This window comes from Lissotriton vulgaris, chromosome 4_1, assembly GCF_964263255.1.
Source record: "Lissotriton vulgaris chromosome 4_1, aLisVul1.2, whole genome shotgun sequence".
Lineage (NCBI taxonomy): Eukaryota > Metazoa > Chordata > Amphibia > Caudata > Salamandridae > Lissotriton > Lissotriton vulgaris.
Genome location: NC_141691.1, coordinates 520000880 through 520020679, shown reverse-complemented (window position 1 = coordinate 520020679; position 19800 = coordinate 520000880). Strand labels below are relative to the sequence as shown.

General features: G+C 52.2%; 28 non-coding genes across 28 annotated transcripts; 9 read left to right on the top strand and 19 right to left on the bottom strand.

Annotated features, from left to right (window-relative positions):
• Positions 1 to 89: 89 nt before the first annotated feature.
• TRNAE-UUC (transfer RNA glutamic acid (anticodon UUC)) lies at positions 90 to 161 on the bottom strand. Its single transcript has one exon. It is a non-coding gene; the product is annotated as a tRNA-Glu (tRNA).
• Positions 162 to 404: 243 nt separating this feature from the next.
• On the top strand, positions 405 to 487 carry TRNAL-UAA (transfer RNA leucine (anticodon UAA)). Its single transcript has one exon. It is a non-coding gene; the product is annotated as a tRNA-Leu (tRNA).
• A 1094-nt stretch (positions 488 to 1581) lies between these two features.
• TRNAE-CUC (transfer RNA glutamic acid (anticodon CUC)) lies at positions 1582 to 1653 on the bottom strand. The gene has a single exon. It is a non-coding gene; the product is annotated as a tRNA-Glu (tRNA).
• Positions 1654 to 2271: 618 nt separating this feature from the next.
• TRNAE-UUC (transfer RNA glutamic acid (anticodon UUC)) lies at positions 2272 to 2343 on the bottom strand. The gene has a single exon. It is a non-coding gene; the product is annotated as a tRNA-Glu (tRNA).
• A 243-nt stretch (positions 2344 to 2586) lies between these two features.
• Positions 2587 to 2669, top strand: TRNAL-UAA (transfer RNA leucine (anticodon UAA)). The gene has a single exon. It is a non-coding gene; the product is annotated as a tRNA-Leu (tRNA).
• A 1094-nt stretch (positions 2670 to 3763) lies between these two features.
• On the bottom strand, positions 3764 to 3835 carry TRNAE-CUC (transfer RNA glutamic acid (anticodon CUC)). Its single transcript has one exon. It is a non-coding gene; the product is annotated as a tRNA-Glu (tRNA).
• Positions 3836 to 4453: 618 nt separating this feature from the next.
• TRNAE-UUC (transfer RNA glutamic acid (anticodon UUC)) lies at positions 4454 to 4525 on the bottom strand. The gene has a single exon. It is a non-coding gene; the product is annotated as a tRNA-Glu (tRNA).
• Positions 4526 to 4768: 243 nt separating this feature from the next.
• On the top strand, positions 4769 to 4851 carry TRNAL-UAA (transfer RNA leucine (anticodon UAA)). Its single transcript has one exon. It is a non-coding gene; the product is annotated as a tRNA-Leu (tRNA).
• A 1094-nt stretch (positions 4852 to 5945) lies between these two features.
• On the bottom strand, positions 5946 to 6017 carry TRNAE-CUC (transfer RNA glutamic acid (anticodon CUC)). The gene has a single exon. It is a non-coding gene; the product is annotated as a tRNA-Glu (tRNA).
• Positions 6018 to 6635: 618 nt separating this feature from the next.
• Positions 6636 to 6707, bottom strand: TRNAE-UUC (transfer RNA glutamic acid (anticodon UUC)). Its single transcript has one exon. It is a non-coding gene; the product is annotated as a tRNA-Glu (tRNA).
• Positions 6708 to 6950: 243 nt separating this feature from the next.
• TRNAL-UAA (transfer RNA leucine (anticodon UAA)) lies at positions 6951 to 7033 on the top strand. The gene has a single exon. It is a non-coding gene; the product is annotated as a tRNA-Leu (tRNA).
• A 1094-nt stretch (positions 7034 to 8127) lies between these two features.
• TRNAE-CUC (transfer RNA glutamic acid (anticodon CUC)) lies at positions 8128 to 8199 on the bottom strand. Its single transcript has one exon. It is a non-coding gene; the product is annotated as a tRNA-Glu (tRNA).
• A 618-nt stretch (positions 8200 to 8817) lies between these two features.
• Positions 8818 to 8889, bottom strand: TRNAE-UUC (transfer RNA glutamic acid (anticodon UUC)). The gene has a single exon. It is a non-coding gene; the product is annotated as a tRNA-Glu (tRNA).
• Positions 8890 to 9132: 243 nt separating this feature from the next.
• On the top strand, positions 9133 to 9215 carry TRNAL-UAA (transfer RNA leucine (anticodon UAA)). Its single transcript has one exon. It is a non-coding gene; the product is annotated as a tRNA-Leu (tRNA).
• A 1094-nt stretch (positions 9216 to 10309) lies between these two features.
• On the bottom strand, positions 10310 to 10381 carry TRNAE-CUC (transfer RNA glutamic acid (anticodon CUC)). Its single transcript has one exon. It is a non-coding gene; the product is annotated as a tRNA-Glu (tRNA).
• Positions 10382 to 10999: 618 nt separating this feature from the next.
• On the bottom strand, positions 11000 to 11071 carry TRNAE-UUC (transfer RNA glutamic acid (anticodon UUC)). Its single transcript has one exon. It is a non-coding gene; the product is annotated as a tRNA-Glu (tRNA).
• A 243-nt stretch (positions 11072 to 11314) lies between these two features.
• On the top strand, positions 11315 to 11397 carry TRNAL-UAA (transfer RNA leucine (anticodon UAA)). Its single transcript has one exon. It is a non-coding gene; the product is annotated as a tRNA-Leu (tRNA).
• A 1094-nt stretch (positions 11398 to 12491) lies between these two features.
• On the bottom strand, positions 12492 to 12563 carry TRNAE-CUC (transfer RNA glutamic acid (anticodon CUC)). The gene has a single exon. It is a non-coding gene; the product is annotated as a tRNA-Glu (tRNA).
• Positions 12564 to 13181: 618 nt separating this feature from the next.
• On the bottom strand, positions 13182 to 13253 carry TRNAE-UUC (transfer RNA glutamic acid (anticodon UUC)). Its single transcript has one exon. It is a non-coding gene; the product is annotated as a tRNA-Glu (tRNA).
• Positions 13254 to 13496: 243 nt separating this feature from the next.
• Positions 13497 to 13579, top strand: TRNAL-UAA (transfer RNA leucine (anticodon UAA)). The gene has a single exon. It is a non-coding gene; the product is annotated as a tRNA-Leu (tRNA).
• A 1094-nt stretch (positions 13580 to 14673) lies between these two features.
• TRNAE-CUC (transfer RNA glutamic acid (anticodon CUC)) lies at positions 14674 to 14745 on the bottom strand. Its single transcript has one exon. It is a non-coding gene; the product is annotated as a tRNA-Glu (tRNA).
• Positions 14746 to 15363: 618 nt separating this feature from the next.
• On the bottom strand, positions 15364 to 15435 carry TRNAE-UUC (transfer RNA glutamic acid (anticodon UUC)). The gene has a single exon. It is a non-coding gene; the product is annotated as a tRNA-Glu (tRNA).
• A 243-nt stretch (positions 15436 to 15678) lies between these two features.
• On the top strand, positions 15679 to 15761 carry TRNAL-UAA (transfer RNA leucine (anticodon UAA)). The gene has a single exon. It is a non-coding gene; the product is annotated as a tRNA-Leu (tRNA).
• Positions 15762 to 16855: 1094 nt separating this feature from the next.
• On the bottom strand, positions 16856 to 16927 carry TRNAE-CUC (transfer RNA glutamic acid (anticodon CUC)). The gene has a single exon. It is a non-coding gene; the product is annotated as a tRNA-Glu (tRNA).
• A 618-nt stretch (positions 16928 to 17545) lies between these two features.
• Positions 17546 to 17617, bottom strand: TRNAE-UUC (transfer RNA glutamic acid (anticodon UUC)). Its single transcript has one exon. It is a non-coding gene; the product is annotated as a tRNA-Glu (tRNA).
• Positions 17618 to 17860: 243 nt separating this feature from the next.
• On the top strand, positions 17861 to 17943 carry TRNAL-UAA (transfer RNA leucine (anticodon UAA)). The gene has a single exon. It is a non-coding gene; the product is annotated as a tRNA-Leu (tRNA).
• Positions 17944 to 19037: 1094 nt separating this feature from the next.
• TRNAE-CUC (transfer RNA glutamic acid (anticodon CUC)) lies at positions 19038 to 19109 on the bottom strand. Its single transcript has one exon. It is a non-coding gene; the product is annotated as a tRNA-Glu (tRNA).
• A 618-nt stretch (positions 19110 to 19727) lies between these two features.
• On the bottom strand, positions 19728 to 19799 carry TRNAE-UUC (transfer RNA glutamic acid (anticodon UUC)). Its single transcript has one exon. It is a non-coding gene; the product is annotated as a tRNA-Glu (tRNA).
• Position 19800: the final 1 nt, after the last annotated feature.

Below are 19800 nucleotides of genomic sequence, written 5' to 3'. Positions count from 1 at the left end.
TTTCATCTATTGGGAGGGGTGCCTTTTTAAAGACCTTCTTTTAAAAAAGATACACAGACAAATTAAGCAATCTATGCTTTAGAGGGATCTTCCCTGACCGGGAATCGAACCCGGGCCGCGGCGGTGAAAGCGCCGAATCCTAGCCACTAGACCACCAGGGAGTAGATGCTCTAGTGTGCCTGCCTTGCTCACCCCCTTATTGTGACTAAGCTAACTCCAATATACAAATTAACGGTAAGGTCCGAGTGGGAGAAAGTTAGGTGTCACACAGTGTGTTTGTTATAAGCAATTACTTTTAACCTCCTGCAAAAGCCTTTTAACTCTGCAATCACCTCTTGCTGGACAGCTGGTGCTACAGTAGCAAGCATAAAAAGGGAGTTGAAGAAAGTAAATCCTTGGGTCTCACCAGGGTGGCCGAGTGGTTAAGGCGTTGGACTTAAGATCCAATGGACGTTTGTCCGCATGGGTTCGAGCCCCATTCCTGGTATGGGTTTTCAGCAGGTTTGTAGGAACGTGCAGATGCTTTTGAAAAGCATTTTCCTCCGCCCTCCTCGGCCTCCCACTGCCCCTCCCCAACGGTCCCCATTCAAGCCTCAGGTGTGGAGTCTGCTGCTACTCTTCTACCAGCATGGATGCTTCCCAGAGCAATGAAGTGCCATCTACACAGAGCCCCTGCCTAGAGAAATACACCTCCTATGTCTTTTTCCACTATAGGGAGCAGGAGAAACTGATTGCTTCCTGGGCAACATGGGTCTGCCACTAGAATTTGCAGATTTCTCCCCTTTTTTTGATTTACGCCTACAGGCTCTCCCTTCCCAGTGGAGCAGGATCTGCTGATGCAGGCCCGGCTGGCTCAAACGTGCAAAGGGTTCTCCACAGGCCTCTGGGAAAGAAATTGAGCAGAGTTTCCTGCCCCGCCTCCTCTCGCCTTCCGAACGGGCTTCCAAACGGGCAATGCCCTGACGGGTCCCCCACAACCTATCCTGCCCATGCCCACACCCCTGTATATGAGGGTGACCCATGTCCCTCACCCTCCATGCTCGAATGGAAGGCCTGTGTGTCCTGAGGGGAGCACCAGACAGGCATCTCTCAGGCCAGGCAGACACCTGCAGTACCTGTTAAGCTCCAAAGCCTGTACATTCCCAAGATGCAACAGGTCACTATGCAAATCAGGCAGCCCTTGCCACACCCTCCCCGCCTCTGGCCTCTGCCGCTTTCCGTACGTGCAGCTCAGCTTTTTCTTACCCAGAGGCAGACTTCCGTTTTAGCAAACAGGTGGGTTGCAGTGGGTCCAGGACGCCATTTGGAGACAAAGCCTGCGGCCCAGTCAAAGGAGGACTACCTGCCACAGGCCATGGGGTCAGAAGCCTACAAAAGGAAGCGCGCCTCGGAATACAGGATCTCACTTGCTCAAGAGCCTTGCCTCCCACCATGGGAAGCAGCTCTAAAGGAACCTTGCGAAAATCATATTTTGAGCGATACTGCGTCATGCTAGGCAAATTGTGAGTCAGAAAAGCAACTTCATTTTGAGAAGCCCTGACCTACGGGAAGGAAAAGCTTTCAAGGTCAGAAGAGGGACTTTTCCCTGACCGGGAATCGAACCCGGGCCGCGGCGGTGAGAGCGCCGAATCCTAACCACTAGACCACCAGGGAGCCCAGAGCCGTGCAGCAAAAGTTCATACACTGCTCTCCGAGTGACAAAGCTCATGGGGGCTGAAAACATATTTTATTCTACAGCAAATATGAATCGGAACTTAATCCTCATGATGCCACCAGACTGCCTGTCACTTCCAGGCACAGGCCATCCTCTCCCCCTTGCTACTGAACCGATGAATTCCTGCACAATCAGGATCCCCGGGAAAACCCAAGAGGGACACTTAGTGGCTGCTGATGGCGCACAGACAGCTGGTACACCTTCTCTCACCTATCTCGTTATTCAGCTTGCTGGAAGAATACATTGCGCTTAAGCGATTCAAGAGTGCAAAGGAGAAGAGTGCTCCAAAGTAGATGTATGCATCACAGCAGGGTTTTCCAGCAATTTACCTTTCTGTTGAGCTGGTACTGCACTTCACGCCAACATAGAGCACCTGACTGGGTGGGGGACTGCGTGCGCACAAAGGTGGCTTAGGTCAATGGGGGCAAAGCAACCTGGGGCACAGGAGAACAAGCCCCATTCCTCCGCTTTCATCTATTGGGAGGGGTGCCTTTTTAAAGACCTTCTTTTAAAAAAGATACACAGACAAATTAAGCAATCTATGCTTTAGAGGGATCTTCCCTGACCGGGAATCGAACCCGGGCCGCGGCGGTGAAAGCGCCGAATCCTAGCCACTAGACCACCAGGGAGTAGATGCTCTAGTGTGCCTGCCTTGCTCACCCCCTTATTGTGACTAAGCTAACTCCAATATAAAAATTAACGGTAAGGTCCGAGTGGGAGAAAGTTAGGTGTCACACAGTGTGTTTGTTATAAGCAATTACTTTTAACCTCCTGCAAAAGCCTTTTAACTCTGCAATCACCTCTTGCTGGACAGCTGGTGCTACAGTAGCAAGCATAAAAAGGGAGTTGAAGAAAGTAAATCCTTGGGTCTCACCAGGGTGGCCGAGTGGTTAAGGCGTTGGACTTAAGATCCAATGGACGTTTGTCCGCATGGGTTCGAGCCCCATTCCTGGTATGGGTTTTCAGCAGGTTTGTAGGAACGTGCAGATGCTTTTGAAAAGCATTTTCCTCCGCCCTCCTCGGCCTCCCACTGCCCCTCCCCAACGGTCCCCATTCAAGCCTCAGGTGTGGAGTCTGCTGCTACTCTTCTACCAGCATGGATGCTTCCCAGAGCAATGAAGTGCCATCTACACAGAGCCCCTGCCTAGAGAAATACACCTCCTATGTCTTTTTCCACTATAGGGAGCAGGAGAAACTGATTGCTTCCTGGGCAACATGGGTCTGCCACTAGAATTTGCAGATTTCTCCCCTTTTTTTGATTTACGCCTACAGGCTCTCCCTTCCCAGTGGAGCAGGATCTGCTGATGCAGGCCCGGCTGGCTCAAACGTGCAAAGGGTTCTCCACAGGCCTCTGGGAAAGAAATTGAGCAGAGTTTCCTGCCCCGCCTCCTCTCGCCTTCCGAACGGGCTTCCAAACGGGCAATGCCCTGACGGGTCCCCCACAACCTATCCTGCCCATGCCCACACCCCTGTATATGAGGGTGACCCATGTCCCTCACCCTCCATGCTCGAATGGAAGGCCTGTGTGTCCTGAGGGGAGCACCAGACAGGCATCTCTCAGGCCAGGCAGACACCTGCAGTACCTGTTAAGCTCCAAAGCCTGTACATTCCCAAGATGCAACAGGTCACTATGCAAATCAGGCAGCCCTTGCCACACCCTCCCCGCCTCTGGCCTCTGCCGCTTTCCGTACGTGCAGCTCAGCTTTTTCTTACCCAGAGGCAGACTTCCGTTTTAGCAAACAGGTGGGTTGCAGTGGGTCCAGGACGCCATTTGGAGACAAAGCCTGCGGCCCAGTCAAAGGAGGACTACCTGCCACAGGCCATGGGGTCAGAAGCCTACAAAAGGAAGCGCGCCTCGGAATACAGGATCTCACTTGCTCAAGAGCCTTGCCTCCCACCATGGGAAGCAGCTCTAAAGGAACCTTGCGAAAATCATATTTTGAGCGATACCGCGTCATGCTAGGCAAATTGTGAGTCAGAAAAGCAACTTCATTTTGAGAAGCCCTGACCTACGGGAAGGAAAAGCTTTCAAGGTCAGAAGAGGGACTTTTCCCTGACCGGGAATCGAACCCGGGCCGCGGCGGTGAGAGCGCCGAATCCTAACCACTAGACCACCAGGGAGCCCAGAGCCGTGCAGCAAAAGTTCATACACTGCTCTCCGAGTGACAAAGCTCATGGGGGCTGAAAACATATTTTATTCTACAGCAAATATGAATCGGAACTTAATCCTCATGATGCCACCAGACTGCCTGTCACTTCCAGGCACAGGCCATCCTCTCCCCCTTGCTACTGAACCGATGAATTCCTGCACAATCAGGATCCCCGGGAAAACCCAAGAGGGACACCTAGTGGCTGCTGATGGCGCACAGACAGCTGGTACACCTTCTCTCACCTATCTCGTTATTCAGCTTGCTGGAAGAATACATTGCGCTTAAGCCATTCAAGAGTGCAAAGGAGAAGAGTGCTCCAAAGTAGATGTATGCATCACAGCAGGGTTTTCCAGCAATTTACCTTTCTGTTGAGCTGGTACTGCACTTCACGCCAACATAGAGCACCTGACTGGGTGGGGGACTGCGTGCGCACAAAGGTGGCTTAGGTCAATGGGGGCAAAGCAACCTGGGGCACAGGAGAACAAGCCCCATTCCTCCGCTTTCATCTATTGGGAGGGGTGCCTTTTTAAAGACCTTCTTTTAAAAAAGATACACAGACAAATTAAGCAATCTATGCTTTAGAGGGATCTTCCCTGACCGGGAATCGAACCCGGGCCGCGGCGGTGAAAGCGCCGAATCCTAGCCACTAGACCACCAGGGAGTAGATGCTCTAGTGTGCCTGCCTTGCTCACCCCCTTATTGTGACTAAGCTAACTCCAATATAAAAATTAACGGTAAGGTCCGAGTGGGAGAAAGTTAGGTGTCACACAGTGTGTTTGTTATAAGCAATTACTTTTAACCTCCTGCAAAAGCCTTTTAACTCTGCAATCACCTCTTGCTGGACAGCTGGTGCTACAGTAGCAAGCATAAAAAGGGAGTTGAAGAAAGTAAATCCTTGGGTCTCACCAGGGTGGCCGAGTGGTTAAGGCGTTGGACTTAAGATCCAATGGACGTTTGTCCGCATGGGTTCGAGCCCCATTCCTGGTATGGGTTTTCAGCAGGTTTGTAGGAACGTGCAGATGCTTTTGAAAAGCATTTTCCTCCGCCCTCCTCGGCCTCCCACTGCCCCTCCCCAACGGTCCCCATTCAAGCCTCAGGTGTGGAGTCTGCTGCTTCTCTTCTACCAGCATGGATGCTTCCCAGAGCAATGAAGTGCCATCTACACAGAGCCCCTGCCTAGAGAAATACACCTCCTATGTCTTTTTCCACTATAGGGAGCAGGAGAAACTGATTGCTTCCTGGGCAACATGGGTCTGCCACTAGAATTTGCAGATTTCTCCCCTTTTTTTGATTTACGCCTACAGGCTCTCCCTTCCCAGTGGAGCAGGATCTGCTGATGCAGGCCCGGCTGGCTCAAACGTGCAAAGGGTTCTCCACAGGCCTCTGGGAAAGAAATTGAGCAGAGTTTCCTGCCCCGCCTCCTCTCGCCTTCCGAACGGGCTTCCAAACGGGCAATGCCCTGACGGGTCCCCCACAACCTATCCTGCCCATGCCCACACCCCTGTATATGAGGGTGACCCATGTCCCTCACCCTCCATGCTCGAATGGAAGGCCTGTGTGTCCTGAGGGGAGCACCAGACAGGCATCTCTCAGGCCAGGCAGACACCTGCAGTACCTGTTAAGCTCCAAAGCCTGTACATTCCCAAGATGCAACAGGTCACTATGCAAATCAGGCAGCCCTTGCCACACCCTCCCCGCCTCTGGCCTCTGCCGCTTTCCGTACGTGCAGCTCAGCTTTTTCTTACCCAGAGGCAGACTTCCGTTTTAGCAAACAGGTGGGTTGCAGTGGGTCCAGGACGCCATTTGGAGACAAAGCCTGCGGCCCAGTCAAAGGAGGACTACCTGCCACAGGCCATGGGGTCAGAAGCCTACAAAAGGAAGCGCGCCTCGGAATACAGGATCTCACTTGCTCAAGAGCCTTGCCTCCCACCATGGGAAGCAGCTCTAAAGGAACCTTGCGAAAATCATATTTTGAGCGATACTGCGTCATGCTAGGCAAATTGTGAGTCAGAAAAGCAACTTCATTTTGAGAAGCCCTGACCTACGGGAAGGAAAAGCTTTCAAGGTCAGAAGAGGGACTTTTCCCTGACCGGGAATCGAACCCGGGCCGCGGCGGTGAGAGCGCCGAATCCTAACCACTAGACCACCAGGGAGCCCAGAGCCGTGCAGCAAAAGTTCATACACTGCTCTCCGAGTGACAAAGCTCATGGGGGCTGAAAACATATTTTATTCTACAGCAAATATGAATCGGAACTTAATCCTCATGATGCCACCAGACTGCCTGTCACTTCCAGGCACAGGCCATCCTCTCCCCCTTGCTACTGAACCGATGAATTCCTGCACAATCAGGATCCCCGGGAAAACCCAAGAGGGACACTTAGTGGCTGCTGATGGCGCACAGACAGCTGGTACACCTTCTCTCACCTATCTCGTTATTCAGCTTGCTGGAAGAATACATTGCGCTTAAGCGATTCAAGAGTGCAAAGGAGAAGAGTGCTCCAAAGTAGATGTATGCATCACAGCAGGGTTTTCCAGCAATTTACCTTTCTGTTGAGCTGGTACTGCACTTCACGCCAACATAGAGCACCTGACTGGGTGGGGGACTGCGTGCGCACAAAGGTGGCTTAGGTCAATGGGGGCAAAGCAACCTGGGGCACAGGAGAACAAGCCCCATTCCTCCGCTTTCATCTATTGGGAGGGGTGCCTTTTTAAAGACCTTCTTTTAAAAAAGATACACAGACAAATTAAGCAATCTATGCTTTAGAGGGATCTTCCCTGACCGGGAATCGAACCCGGGCCGCGGCGGTGAAAGCGCCGAATCCTAGCCACTAGACCACCAGGGAGTAGATGCTCTAGTGTGCCTGCCTTGCTCACCCCCTTATTGTGACTAAGCTAACTCCAATATAAAAATTAACGGTAAGGTCCGAGTGGGAGAAAGTTAGGTGTCACACAGTGTGTTTGTTATAAGCAATTACTTTTAACCTCCTGCAAAAGCCTTTTAACTCTGCAATCACCTCTTGCTGGACAGCTGGTGCTACAGTAGCAAGCATAAAAAGGGAGTTGAAGAAAGTAAATCCTTGGGTCTCACCAGGGTGGCCGAGTGGTTAAGGCGTTGGACTTAAGATCCAATGGACGTTTGTCCGCATGGGTTCGAGCCCCATTCCTGGTATGGGTTTTCAGCAGGTTTGTAGGAACGTGCAGATGCTTTTGAAAAGCATTTTCCTCCGCCCTCCTCGGCCTCCCACTGCCCCTCCCCAACGGTCCCCATTCAAGCCTCAGGTGTGGAGTCTGCTGCTACTCTTCTACCAGCATGGATGCTTCCCAGAGCAATGAAGTGCCATCTACACAGAGCCCCTGCCTAGAGAAATACACCTCCTATGTCTTTTTCCACTATAGGGAGCAGGAGAAACTGATTGCTTCCTGGGCAACATGGGTCTGCCACTAGAATTTGCAGATTTCTCCCCTTTTTTTGATTTACGCCTACAGGCTCTCCCTTCCCAGTGGAGCAGGATCTGCTGATGCAGGCCCGGCTGGCTCAAACGTGCAAAGGGTTCTCCACAGGCCTCTGGGAAAGAAATTGAGCAGAGTTTCCTGCCCCGCCTCCTCTCGCCTTCCGAACGGGCTTCCAAACGGGCAATGCCCTGACGGGTCCCCCACAACCTATCCTGCCCATGCCCACACCCCTGTATATGAGGGTGACCCATGTCCCTCACCCTCCATGCTCGAATGGAAGGCCTGTGTGTCCTGAGGGGAGCACCAGACAGGCATCTCTCAGGCCAGGCAGACACCTGCAGTACCTGTTAAGCTCCAAAGCCTGTACATTCCCAAGATGCAACAGGTCACTATGCAAATCAGGCAGCCCTTGCCACACCCTCCCCGCCTCTGGCCTCTGCCGCTTTCCGTACGTGCAGCTCAGCTTTTTCTTACCCAGAGGCAGACTTCCGTTTTAGCAAACAGGTGGGTTGCAGTGGGTCCAGGACGCCATTTGGAGACAAAGCCTGCGGCCCAGTCAAAGGAGGACTACCTGCCACAGGCCATGGGGTCAGAAGCCTACAAAAGGAAGCGCGCCTCGGAATACAGGATCTCACTTGCTCAAGAGCCTTGCCTCCCACCATGGGAAGCAGCTCTAAAGGAACCTTGCGAAAATCATATTTTGAGCGATACTGCGTCATGCTAGGCAAATTGTGAGTCAGAAAAGCAACTTCATTTTGAGAAGCCCTGACCTACGGGAAGGAAAAGCTTTCAAGGTCAGAAGAGGGACTTTTCCCTGACCGGGAATCGAACCCGGGCCGCGGCGGTGAGAGCGCCGAATCCTAACCACTAGACCACCAGGGAGCCCAGAGCCGTGCAGCAAAAGTTCATACACTGCTCTCCGAGTGACAAAGCTCATGGGGGCTGAAAACATATTTTATTCTACAGCAAATATGAATCGGAACTTAATCCTCATGATGCCACCAGACTGCCTGTCACTTCCAGGCACAGGCCATCCTCTCCCCCTTGCTACTGAACCGATGAATTCCTGCACAATCAGGATCCCCGGGAAAACCCAAGAGGGACACCTAGTGGCTGCTGATGGCGCACAGACAGCTGGTACACCTTCTCTCACCTATCTCGTTATTCAGCTTGCTGGAAGAATACATTGCGCTTAAGCCATTCAAGAGTGCAAAGGAGAAGAGTGCTCCAAAGTAGATGTATGCATCACAGCAGGGTTTTCCAGCAATTTACCTTTCTGTTGAGCTGGTACTGCACTTCACGCCAACATAGAGCACCTGACTGGGTGGGGGACTGCGTGCGCACAAAGGTGGCTTAGGTCAATGGGGGCAAAGCAACCTGGGGCACAGGAGAACAAGCCCCATTCCTCCGCTTTCATCTATTGGGAGGGGTGCCTTTTTAAAGACCTTCTTTTAAAAAAGATACACAGACAAATTAAGCAATCTATGCTTTAGAGGGATCTTCCCTGACCGGGAATCGAACCCGGGCCGCGGCGGTGAAAGCGCCGAATCCTAGCCACTAGACCACCAGGGAGTAGATGCTCTAGTGTGCCTGCCTTGCTCACCCCCTTATTGTGACTAAGCTAACTCCAATATAAAAATTAACGGTAAGGTCCGAGTGGGAGAAAGTTAGGTGTCACACAGTGTGTTTGTTATAAGCAATTACTTTTAACCTCCTGCAAAAGCCTTTTAACTCTGCAATCACCTCTTGCTGGACAGCTGGTGCTACAGTAGCAAGCATAAAAAGGGAGTTGAAGAAAGTAAATCCTTGGGTCTCACCAGGGTGGCCGAGTGGTTAAGGCGTTGGACTTAAGATCCAATGGACGTTTGTCCGCATGGGTTCGAGCCCCATTCCTGGTATGGGTTTTCAGCAGGTTTGTAGGAACGTGCAGATGCTTTTGAAAAGCATTTTCCTCCGCCCTCCTCGGCCTCCCACTGCCCCTCCCCAACGGTCCCCATTCAAGCCTCAGGTGTGGAGTCTGCTGCTACTCTTCTACCAGCATGGATGCTTCCCAGAGCAATGAAGTGCCATCTACACAGAGCCCCTGCCTAGAGAAATACACCTCCTATGTCTTTTTCCACTATAGGGAGCAGGAGAAACTGATTGCTTCCTGGGCAACATGGGTCTGCCACTAGAATTTGCAGATTTCTCCCCTTTTTTTGATTTACGCCTACAGGCTCTCCCTTCCCAGTGGAGCAGGATCTGCTGATGCAGGCCCGGCTGGCTCAAACGTGCAAAGGGTTCTCCACAGGCCTCTGGGAAAGAAATTGAGCAGAGTTTCCTGCCCCGCCTCCTCTCGCCTTCCGAACGGGCTTCCAAACGGGCAATGCCCTGACGGGTCCCCCACAACCTATCCTGCCCATGCCCACACCCCTGTATATGAGGGTGACCCATGTCCCTCACCCTCCATGCTCGAATGGAAGGCCTGTGTGTCCTGAGGGGAGCACCAGACAGGCATCTCTCAGGCCAGGCAGACACCTGCAGTACCTGTTAAGCTCCAAAGCCTGTACATTCCCAAGATGCAACAGGTCACTATGCAAATCAGGCAGCCCTTGCCACACCCTCCCCGCCTCTGGCCTCTGCCGCTTTCCGTACGTGCAGCTCAGCTTTTTCTTACCCAGAGGCAGACTTCCGTTTTAGCAAACAGGTGGGTTGCAGTGGGTCCAGGACGCCATTTGGAGACAAAGCCTGCGGCCCAGTCAAAGGAGGACTACCTGCCACAGGCCATGGGGTCAGAAGCCTACAAAAGGAAGCGCGCCTCGGAATACAGGATCTCACTTGCTCAAGAGCCTTGCCTCCCACCATGGGAAGCAGCTCTAAAGGAACCTTGCGAAAATCATATTTTGAGCGATACTGCGTCATGCTAGGCAAATTGTGAGTCAGAAAAGCAACTTCATTTTGAGAAGCCCTGACCTACGGGAAGGAAAAGCTTTCAAGGTCAGAAGAGGGACTTTTCCCTGACCGGGAATCGAACCCGGGCCGCGGCGGTGAGAGCGCCGAATCCTAACCACTAGACCACCAGGGAGCCCAGAGCCGTGCAGCAAAAGTTCATACACTGCTCTCCGAGTGACAAAGCTCATGGGGGCTGAAAACATATTTTATTCTACAGCAAATATGAATCGGAACTTAATCCTCATGATGCCACCAGACTGCCTGTCACTTCCAGGCACAGGCCATCCTCTCCCCCTTGCTACTGAACCGATGAATTCCTGCACAATCAGGATCCCCGGGAAAACCCAAGAGGGACACTTAGTGGCTGCTGATGGCGCACAGACAGCTGGTACACCTTCTCTCACCTATCTCGTTATTCAGCTTGCTGGAAGAATACATTGCGCTTAAGCGATTCAAGAGTGCAAAGGAGAAGAGTGCTCCAAAGTAGATGTATGCATCACAGCAGGGTTTTCCAGCAATTTACCTTTCTGTTGAGCTGGTACTGCACTTCACGCCAACATAGAGCACCTGACTGGGTGGGGGACTGCGTGCGCACAAAGGTGGCTTAGGTCAATGGGGGCAAAGCAACCTGGGGCACAGGAGAACAAGCCCCATTCCTCCGCTTTCATCTATTGGGAGGGGTGCCTTTTTAAAGACCTTCTTTTAAAAAAGATACACAGACAAATTAAGCAATCTATGCTTTAGAGGGATCTTCCCTGACCGGGAATCGAACCCGGGCCGCGGCGGTGAAAGCGCCGAATCCTAGCCACTAGACCACCAGGGAGTAGATGCTCTAGTGTGCCTGCCTTGCTCACCCCCTTATTGTGACTAAGCTAACTCCAATATAAAAATTAACGGTAAGGTCCGAGTGGGAGAAAGTTAGGTGTCACACAGTGTGTTTGTTATAAGCAATTACTTTTAACCTCCTGCAAAAGCCTTTTAACTCTGCAATCACCTCTTGCTGGACAGCTGGTGCTACAGTAGCAAGCATAAAAAGGGAGTTGAAGAAAGTAAATCCTTGGGTCTCACCAGGGTGGCCGAGTGGTTAAGGCGTTGGACTTAAGATCCAATGGACGTTTGTCCGCATGGGTTCGAGCCCCATTCCTGGTATGGGTTTTCAGCAGGTTTGTAGGAACGTGCAGATGCTTTTGAAAAGCATTTTCCTCCGCCCTCCTCGGCCTCCCACTGCCCCTCCCCAACGGTCCCCATTCAAGCCTCAGGTGTGGAGTCTGCTGCTACTCTTCTACCAGCATGGATGCTTCCCAGAGCAATGAAGTGCCATCTACACAGAGCCCCTGCCTAGAGAAATACACCTCCTATGTCTTTTTCCACTATAGGGAGCAGGAGAAACTGATTGCTTCCTGGGCAACATGGGTCTGCCACTAGAATTTGCAGATTTCTCCCCTTTTTTTGATTTACGCCTACAGGCTCTCCCTTCCCAGTGGAGCAGGATCTGCTGATGCAGGCCCGGCTGGCTCAAACGTGCAAAGGGTTCTCCACAGGCCTCTGGGAAAGAAATTGAGCAGAGTTTCCTGCCCCGCCTCCTCTCGCCTTCCGAACGGGCTTCCAAACGGGCAATGCCCTGACGGGTCCCCCACAACCTATCCTGCCCATGCCCACACCCCTGTATATGAGGGTGACCCATGTCCCTCACCCTCCATGCTCGAATGGAAGGCCTGTGTGTCCTGAGGGGAGCACCAGACAGGCATCTCTCAGGCCAGGCAGACACCTGCAGTACCTGTTAAGCTCCAAAGCCTGTACATTCCCAAGATGCAACAGGTCACTATGCAAATCAGGCAGCCCTTGCCACACCCTCCCCGCCTCTGGCCTCTGCCGCTTTCCGTACGTGCAGCTCAGCTTTTTCTTACCCAGAGGCAGACTTCCGTTTTAGCAAACAGGTGGGTTGCAGTGGGTCCAGGACGCCATTTGGAGACAAAGCCTGCGGCCCAGTCAAAGGAGGACTACCTGCCACAGGCCATGGGGTCAGAAGCCTACAAAAGGAAGCGCGCCTCGGAATACAGGATCTCACTTGCTCAAGAGCCTTGCCTCCCACCATGGGAAGCAGCTCTAAAGGAACCTTGCGAAAATCATATTTTGAGCGATACTGCGTCATGCTAGGCAAATTGTGAGTCAGAAAAGCAACTTCATTTTGAGAAGCCCTGACCTACGGGAAGGAAAAGCTTTCAAGGTCAGAAGAGGGACTTTTCCCTGACCGGGAATCGAACCCGGGCCGCGGCGGTGAGAGCGCCGAATCCTAACCACTAGACCACCAGGGAGCCCAGAGCCGTGCAGCAAAAGTTCATACACTGCTCTCCGAGTGACAAAGCTCATGGGGGCTGAAAACATATTTTATTCTACAGCAAATATGAATCGGAACTTAATCCTCATGATGCCACCAGACTGCCTGTCACTTCCAGGCACAGGCCATCCTCTCCCCCTTGCTACTGAACCGATGAATTCCTGCACAATCAGGATCCCCGGGAAAACCCAAGAGGGACACCTAGTGGCTGCTGATGGCGCACAGACAGCTGGTACACCTTCTCTCACCTATCTCGTTATTCAGCTTGCTGGAAGAATACATTGCGCTTAAGCCATTCAAGAGTGCAAAGGAGAAGAGTGCTCCAAAGTAGATGTATGCATCACAGCAGGGTTTTCCAGCAATTTACCTTTCTGTTGAGCTGGTACTGCACTTCACGCCAACATAGAGCACCTGACTGGGTGGGGGACTGCGTGCGCACAAAGGTGGCTTAGGTCAATGGGGGCAAAGCAACCTGGGGCACAGGAGAACAAGCCCCATTCCTCCGCTTTCATCTATTGGGAGGGGTGCCTTTTTAAAGACCTTCTTTTAAAAAAGATACACAGACAAATTAAGCAATCTATGCTTTAGAGGGATCTTCCCTGACCGGGAATCGAACCCGGGCCGCGGCGGTGAAAGCGCCGAATCCTAGCCACTAGACCACCAGGGAGTAGATGCTCTAGTGTGCCTGCCTTGCTCACCCCCTTATTGTGACTAAGCTAACTCCAATATAAAAATTAACGGTAAGGTCCGAGTGGGAGAAAGTTAGGTGTCACACAGTGTGTTTGTTATAAGCAATTACTTTTAACCTCCTGCAAAAGCCTTTTAACTCTGCAATCACCTCTTGCTGGACAGCTGGTGCTACAGTAGCAAGCATAAAAAGGGAGTTGAAGAAAGTAAATCCTTGGGTCTCACCAGGGTGGCCGAGTGGTTAAGGCGTTGGACTTAAGATCCAATGGACGTTTGTCCGCATGGGTTCGAGCCCCATTCCTGGTATGGGTTTTCAGCAGGTTTGTAGGAACGTGCAGATGCTTTTGAAAAGCATTTTCCTCCGCCCTCCTCGGCCTCCCACTGCCCCTCCCCAACGGTCCCCATTCAAGCCTCAGGTGTGGAGTCTGCTGCTACTCTTCTACCAGCATGGATGCTTCCCAGAGCAATGAAGTGCCATCTACACAGAGCCCCTGCCTAGAGAAATACACCTCCTATGTCTTTTTCCACTATAGGGAGCAGGAGAAACTGATTGCTTCCTGGGCAACATGGGTCTGCCACTAGAATTTGCAGATTTCTCCCCTTTTTTTGATTTACGCCTACAGGCTCTCCCTTCCCAGTGGAGCAGGATCTGCTGATGCAGGCCCGGCTGGCTCAAACGTGCAAAGGGTTCTCCACAGGCCTCTGGGAAAGAAATTGAGCAGAGTTTCCTGCCCCGCCTCCTCTCGCCTTCCGAACGGGCTTCCAAACGGGCAATGCCCTGACGGGTCCCCCACAACCTATCCTGCCCATGCCCACACCCCTGTATATGAGGGTGACCCATGTCCCTCACCCTCCATGCTCGAATGGAAGGCCTGTGTGTCCTGAGGGGAGCACCAGACAGGCATCTCTCAGGCCAGGCAGACACCTGCAGTACCTGTTAAGCTCCAAAGCCTGTACATTCCCAAGATGCAACAGGTCACTATGCAAATCAGGCAGCCCTTGCCACACCCTCCCCGCCTCTGGCCTCTGCCGCTTTCCGTACGTGCAGCTCAGCTTTTTCTTACCCAGAGGCAGACTTCCGTTTTAGCAAACAGGTGGGTTGCAGTGGGTCCAGGACGCCATTTGGAGACAAAGCCTGCGGCCCAGTCAAAGGAGGACTACCTGCCACAGGCCATGGGGTCAGAAGCCTACAAAAGGAAGCGCGCCTCGGAATACAGGATCTCACTTGCTCAAGAGCCTTGCCTCCCACCATGGGAAGCAGCTCTAAAGGAACCTTGCGAAAATCATATTTTGAGCGATACTGCGTCATGCTAGGCAAATTGTGAGTCAGAAAAGCAACTTCATTTTGAGAAGCCCTGACCTACGGGAAGGAAAAGCTTTCAAGGTCAGAAGAGGGACTTTTCCCTGACCGGGAATCGAACCCGGGCCGCGGCGGTGAGAGCGCCGAATCCTAACCACTAGACCACCAGGGAGCCCAGAGCCGTGCAGCAAAAGTTCATACACTGCTCTCCGAGTGACAAAGCTCATGGGGGCTGAAAACATATTTTATTCTACAGCAAATATGAATCGGAACTTAATCCTCATGATGCCACCAGACTGCCTGTCACTTCCAGGCACAGGCCATCCTCTCCCCCTTGCTACTGAACCGATGAATTCCTGCACAATCAGGATCCCCGGGAAAACCCAAGAGGGACACTTAGTGGCTGCTGATGGCGCACAGACAGCTGGTACACCTTCTCTCACCTATCTCGTTATTCAGCTTGCTGGAAGAATACATTGCGCTTAAGCGATTCAAGAGTGCAAAGGAGAAGAGTGCTCCAAAGTAGATGTATGCATCACAGCAGGGTTTTCCAGCAATTTACCTTTCTGTTGAGCTGGTACTGCACTTCACGCCAACATAGAGCACCTGACTGGGTGGGGGACTGCGTGCGCACAAAGGTGGCTTAGGTCAATGGGGGCAAAGCAACCTGGGGCACAGGAGAACAAGCCCCATTCCTCCGCTTTCATCTATTGGGAGGGGTGCCTTTTTAAAGACCTTCTTTTAAAAAAGATACACAGACAAATTAAGCAATCTATGCTTTAGAGGGATCTTCCCTGACCGGGAATCGAACCCGGGCCGCGGCGGTGAAAGCGCCGAATCCTAGCCACTAGACCACCAGGGAGTAGATGCTCTAGTGTGCCTGCCTTGCTCACCCCCTTATTGTGACTAAGCTAACTCCAATATAAAAATTAACGGTAAGGTCCGAGTGGGAGAAAGTTAGGTGTCACACAGTGTGTTTGTTATAAGCAATTACTTTTAACCTCCTGCAAAAGCCTTTTAACTCTGCAATCACCTCTTGCTGGACAGCTGGTGCTACAGTAGCAAGCATAAAAAGGGAGTTGAAGAAAGTAAATCCTTGGGTCTCACCAGGGTGGCCGAGTGGTTAAGGCGTTGGACTTAAGATCCAATGGACGTTTGTCCGCATGGGTTCGAGCCCCATTCCTGGTATGGGTTTTCAGCAGGTTTGTAGGAACGTGCAGATGCTTTTGAAAAGCATTTTCCTCCGCCCTCCTCGGCCTCCCACTGCCCCTCCCCAACGGTCCCCATTCAAGCCTCAGGTGTGGAGTCTGCTGCTACTCTTCTACCAGCATGGATGCTTCCCAGAGCAATGAAGTGCCATCTACACAGAGCCCCTGCCTAGAGAAATACACCTCCTATGTCTTTTTCCACTATAGGGAGCAGGAGAAACTGATTGCTTCCTGGGCAACATGGGTCTGCCACTAGAATTTGCAGATTTCTCCCCTTTTTTTGATTTACGCCTACAGGCTCTCCCTTCCCAGTGGAGCAGGATCTGCTGATGCAGGCCCGGCTGGCTCAAACGTGCAAAGGGTTCTCCACAGGCCTCTGGGAAAGAAATTGAGCAGAGTTTCCTGCCCCGCCTCCTCTCGCCTTCCGAACGGGCTTCCAAACGGGCAATGCCCTGACGGGTCCCCCACAACCTATCCTGCCCATGCCCACACCCCTGTATATGAGGGTGACCCATGTCCCTCACCCTCCATGCTCGAATGGAAGGCCTGTGTGTCCTGAGGGGAGCACCAGACAGGCATCTCTCAGGCCAGGCAGACACCTGCAGTACCTGTTAAGCTCCAAAGCCTGTACATTCCCAAGATGCAACAGGTCACTATGCAAATCAGGCAGCCCTTGCCACACCCTCCCCGCCTCTGGCCTCTGCCGCTTTCCGTACGTGCAGCTCAGCTTTTTCTTACCCAGAGGCAGACTTCCGTTTTAGCAAACAGGTGGGTTGCAGTGGGTCCAGGACGCCATTTGGAGACAAAGCCTGCGGCCCAGTCAAAGGAGGACTACCTGCCACAGGCCATGGGGTCAGAAGCCTACAAAAGGAAGCGCGCCTCGGAATACAGGATCTCACTTGCTCAAGAGCCTTGCCTCCCACCATGGGAAGCAGCTCTAAAGGAACCTTGCGAAAATCATATTTTGAGCGATACTGCGTCATGCTAGGCAAATTGTGAGTCAGAAAAGCAACTTCATTTTGAGAAGCCCTGACCTACGGGAAGGAAAAGCTTTCAAGGTCAGAAGAGGGACTTTTCCCTGACCGGGAATCGAACCCGGGCCGCGGCGGTGAGTGCGCCGAATCCTAACCACTAGACCACCAGGGAGCCCAGAGCCGTGCAGCAAAAGTTCATACACTGCTCTCCGAGTGACAAAGCTCATGGGGGCTGAAAACATATTTTATTCTACAGCAAATATGAATCGGAACTTAATCCTCATGATGCCACCAGACTGCCTGTCACTTCCAGGCACAGGCCATCCTCTCCCCCTTGCTACTGAACCGATGAATTCCTGCACAATCAGGATCCCCGGGAAAACCCAAGAGGGACACCTAGTGGCTGCTGATGGCGCACAGACAGCTGGTACACCTTCTCTCACCTATCTCGTTATTCAGCTTGCTGGAAGAATACATTGCGCTTAAGCCATTCAAGAGTGCAAAGGAGAAGAGTGCTCCAAAGTAGATGTATGCATCACAGCAGGGTTTTCCAGCAATTTACCTTTCTGTTGAGCTGGTACTGCACTTCACGCCAACATAGAGCACCTGACTGGGTGGGGGACTGCGTGCGCACAAAGGTGGCTTAGGTCAATGGGGGCAAAGCAACCTGGGGCACAGGAGAACAAGCCCCATTCCTCCGCTTTCATCTATTGGGAGGGGTGCCTTTTTAAAGACCTTCTTTTAAAAAAGATACACAGACAAATTAAGCAATCTATGCTTTAGAGGGATCTTCCCTGACCGGGAATCGAACCCGGGCCGCGGCGGTGAAAGCGCCGAATCCTAGCCACTAGACCACCAGGGAGTAGATGCTCTAGTGTGCCTGCCTTGCTCACCCCCTTATTGTGACTAAGCTAACTCCAATATAAAAATTAACGGTAAGGTCCGAGTGGGAGAAAGTTAGGTGTCACACAGTGTGTTTGTTATAAGCAATTACTTTTAACCTCCTGCAAAAGCCTTTTAACTCTGCAATCACCTCTTGCTGGACAGCTGGTGCTACAGTAGCAAGCATAAAAAGGGAGTTGAAGAAAGTAAATCCTTGGGTCTCACCAGGGTGGCCGAGTGGTTAAGGCGTTGGACTTAAGATCCAATGGACGTTTGTCCGCATGGGTTCGAGCCCCATTCCTGGTATGGGTTTTCAGCAGGTTTGTAGGAACGTGCAGATGCTTTTGAAAAGCATTTTCCTCCGCCCTCCTCGGCCTCCCACTGCCCCTCCCCAACGGTCCCCATTCAAGCCTCAGGTGTGGAGTCTGCTGCTACTCTTCTACCAGCATGGATGCTTCCCAGAGCAATGAAGTGCCATCTACACAGAGCCCCTGCCTAGAGAAATACACCTCCTATGTCTTTTTCCACTATAGGGAGCAGGAGAAACTGATTGCTTCCTGGGCAACATGGGTCTGCCACTAGAATTTGCAGATTTCTCCCCTTTTTTTGATTTACGCCTACAGGCTCTCCCTTCCCAGTGGAGCAGGATCTGCTGATGCAGGCCCGGCTGGCTCAAACGTGCAAAGGGTTCTCCACAGGCCTCTGGGAAAGAAATTGAGCAGAGTTTCCTGCCCCGCCTCCTCTCGCCTTCCGAACGGGCTTCCAAACGGGCAATGCCCTGACGGGTCCCCCACAACCTATCCTGCCCATGCCCACACCCCTGTATATGAGGGTGACCCATGTCCCTCACCCTCCATGCTCGAATGGAAGGCCTGTGTGTCCTGAGGGGAGCACCAGACAGGCATCTCTCAGGCCAGGCAGACACCTGCAGTACCTGTTAAGCTCCAAAGCCTGTACATTCCCAAGATGCAACAGGTCACTATGCAAATCAGGCAGCCCTTGCCACACCCTCCCCGCCTCTGGCCTCTGCCGCTTTCCGTACGTGCAGCTCAGCTTTTTCTTACCCAGAGGCAGACTTCCGTTTTAGCAAACAGGTGGGTTGCAGTGGGTCCAGGACGCCATTTGGAGACAAAGCCTGCGGCCCAGTCAAAGGAGGACTACCTGCCACAGGCCATGGGGTCAGAAGCCTACAAAAGGAAGCGCGCCTCGGAATACAGGATCTCACTTGCTCAAGAGCCTTGCCTCCCACCATGGGAAGCAGCTCTAAAGGAACCTTGCGAAAATCATATTTTGAGCGATACTGCGTCATGCTAGGCAAATTGTGAGTCAGAAAAGCAACTTCATTTTGAGAAGCCCTGACCTACGGGAAGGAAAAGCTTTCAAGGTCAGAAGAGGGACTTTTCCCTGACCGGGAATCGAACCCGGGCCGCGGCGGTGAGAGCGCCGAATCCTAACCACTAGACCACCAGGGAGCCCAGAGCCGTGCAGCAAAAGTTCATACACTGCTCTCCGAGTGACAAAGCTCATGGGGGCTGAAAACATATTTTATTCTACAGCAAATATGAATCGGAACTTAATCCTCATGATGCCACCAGACTGCCTGTCACTTCCAGGCACAGGCCATCCTCTCCCCCTTGCTACTGAACCGATGAATTCCTGCACAATCAGGATCCCCGGGAAAACCCAAGAGGGACACTTAGTGGCTGCTGATGGCGCACAGACAGCTGGTACACCTTCTCTCACCTATCTCGTTATTCAGCTTGCTGGAAGAATACATTGCGCTTAAGCGATTCAAGAGTGCAAAGGAGAAGAGTGCTCCAAAGTAGATGTATGCATCACAGCAGGGTTTTCCAGCAATTTACCTTTCTGTTGAGCTGGTACTGCACTTCACGCCAACATAGAGCACCTGACTGGGTGGGGGACTGCGTGCGCACAAAGGTGGCTTAGGTCAATGGGGGCAAAGCAACCTGGGGCACAGGAGAACAAGCCCCATTCCTCCGCTTTCATCTATTGGGAGGGGTGCCTTTTTAAAGACCTTCTTTTAAAAAAGATACACAGACAAATTAAGCAATCTATGCTTTAGAGGGATCTTCCCTGACCGGGAATCGAACCCGGGCCGCGGCGGTGAAAGCGCCGAATCCTAGCCACTAGACCACCAGGGAG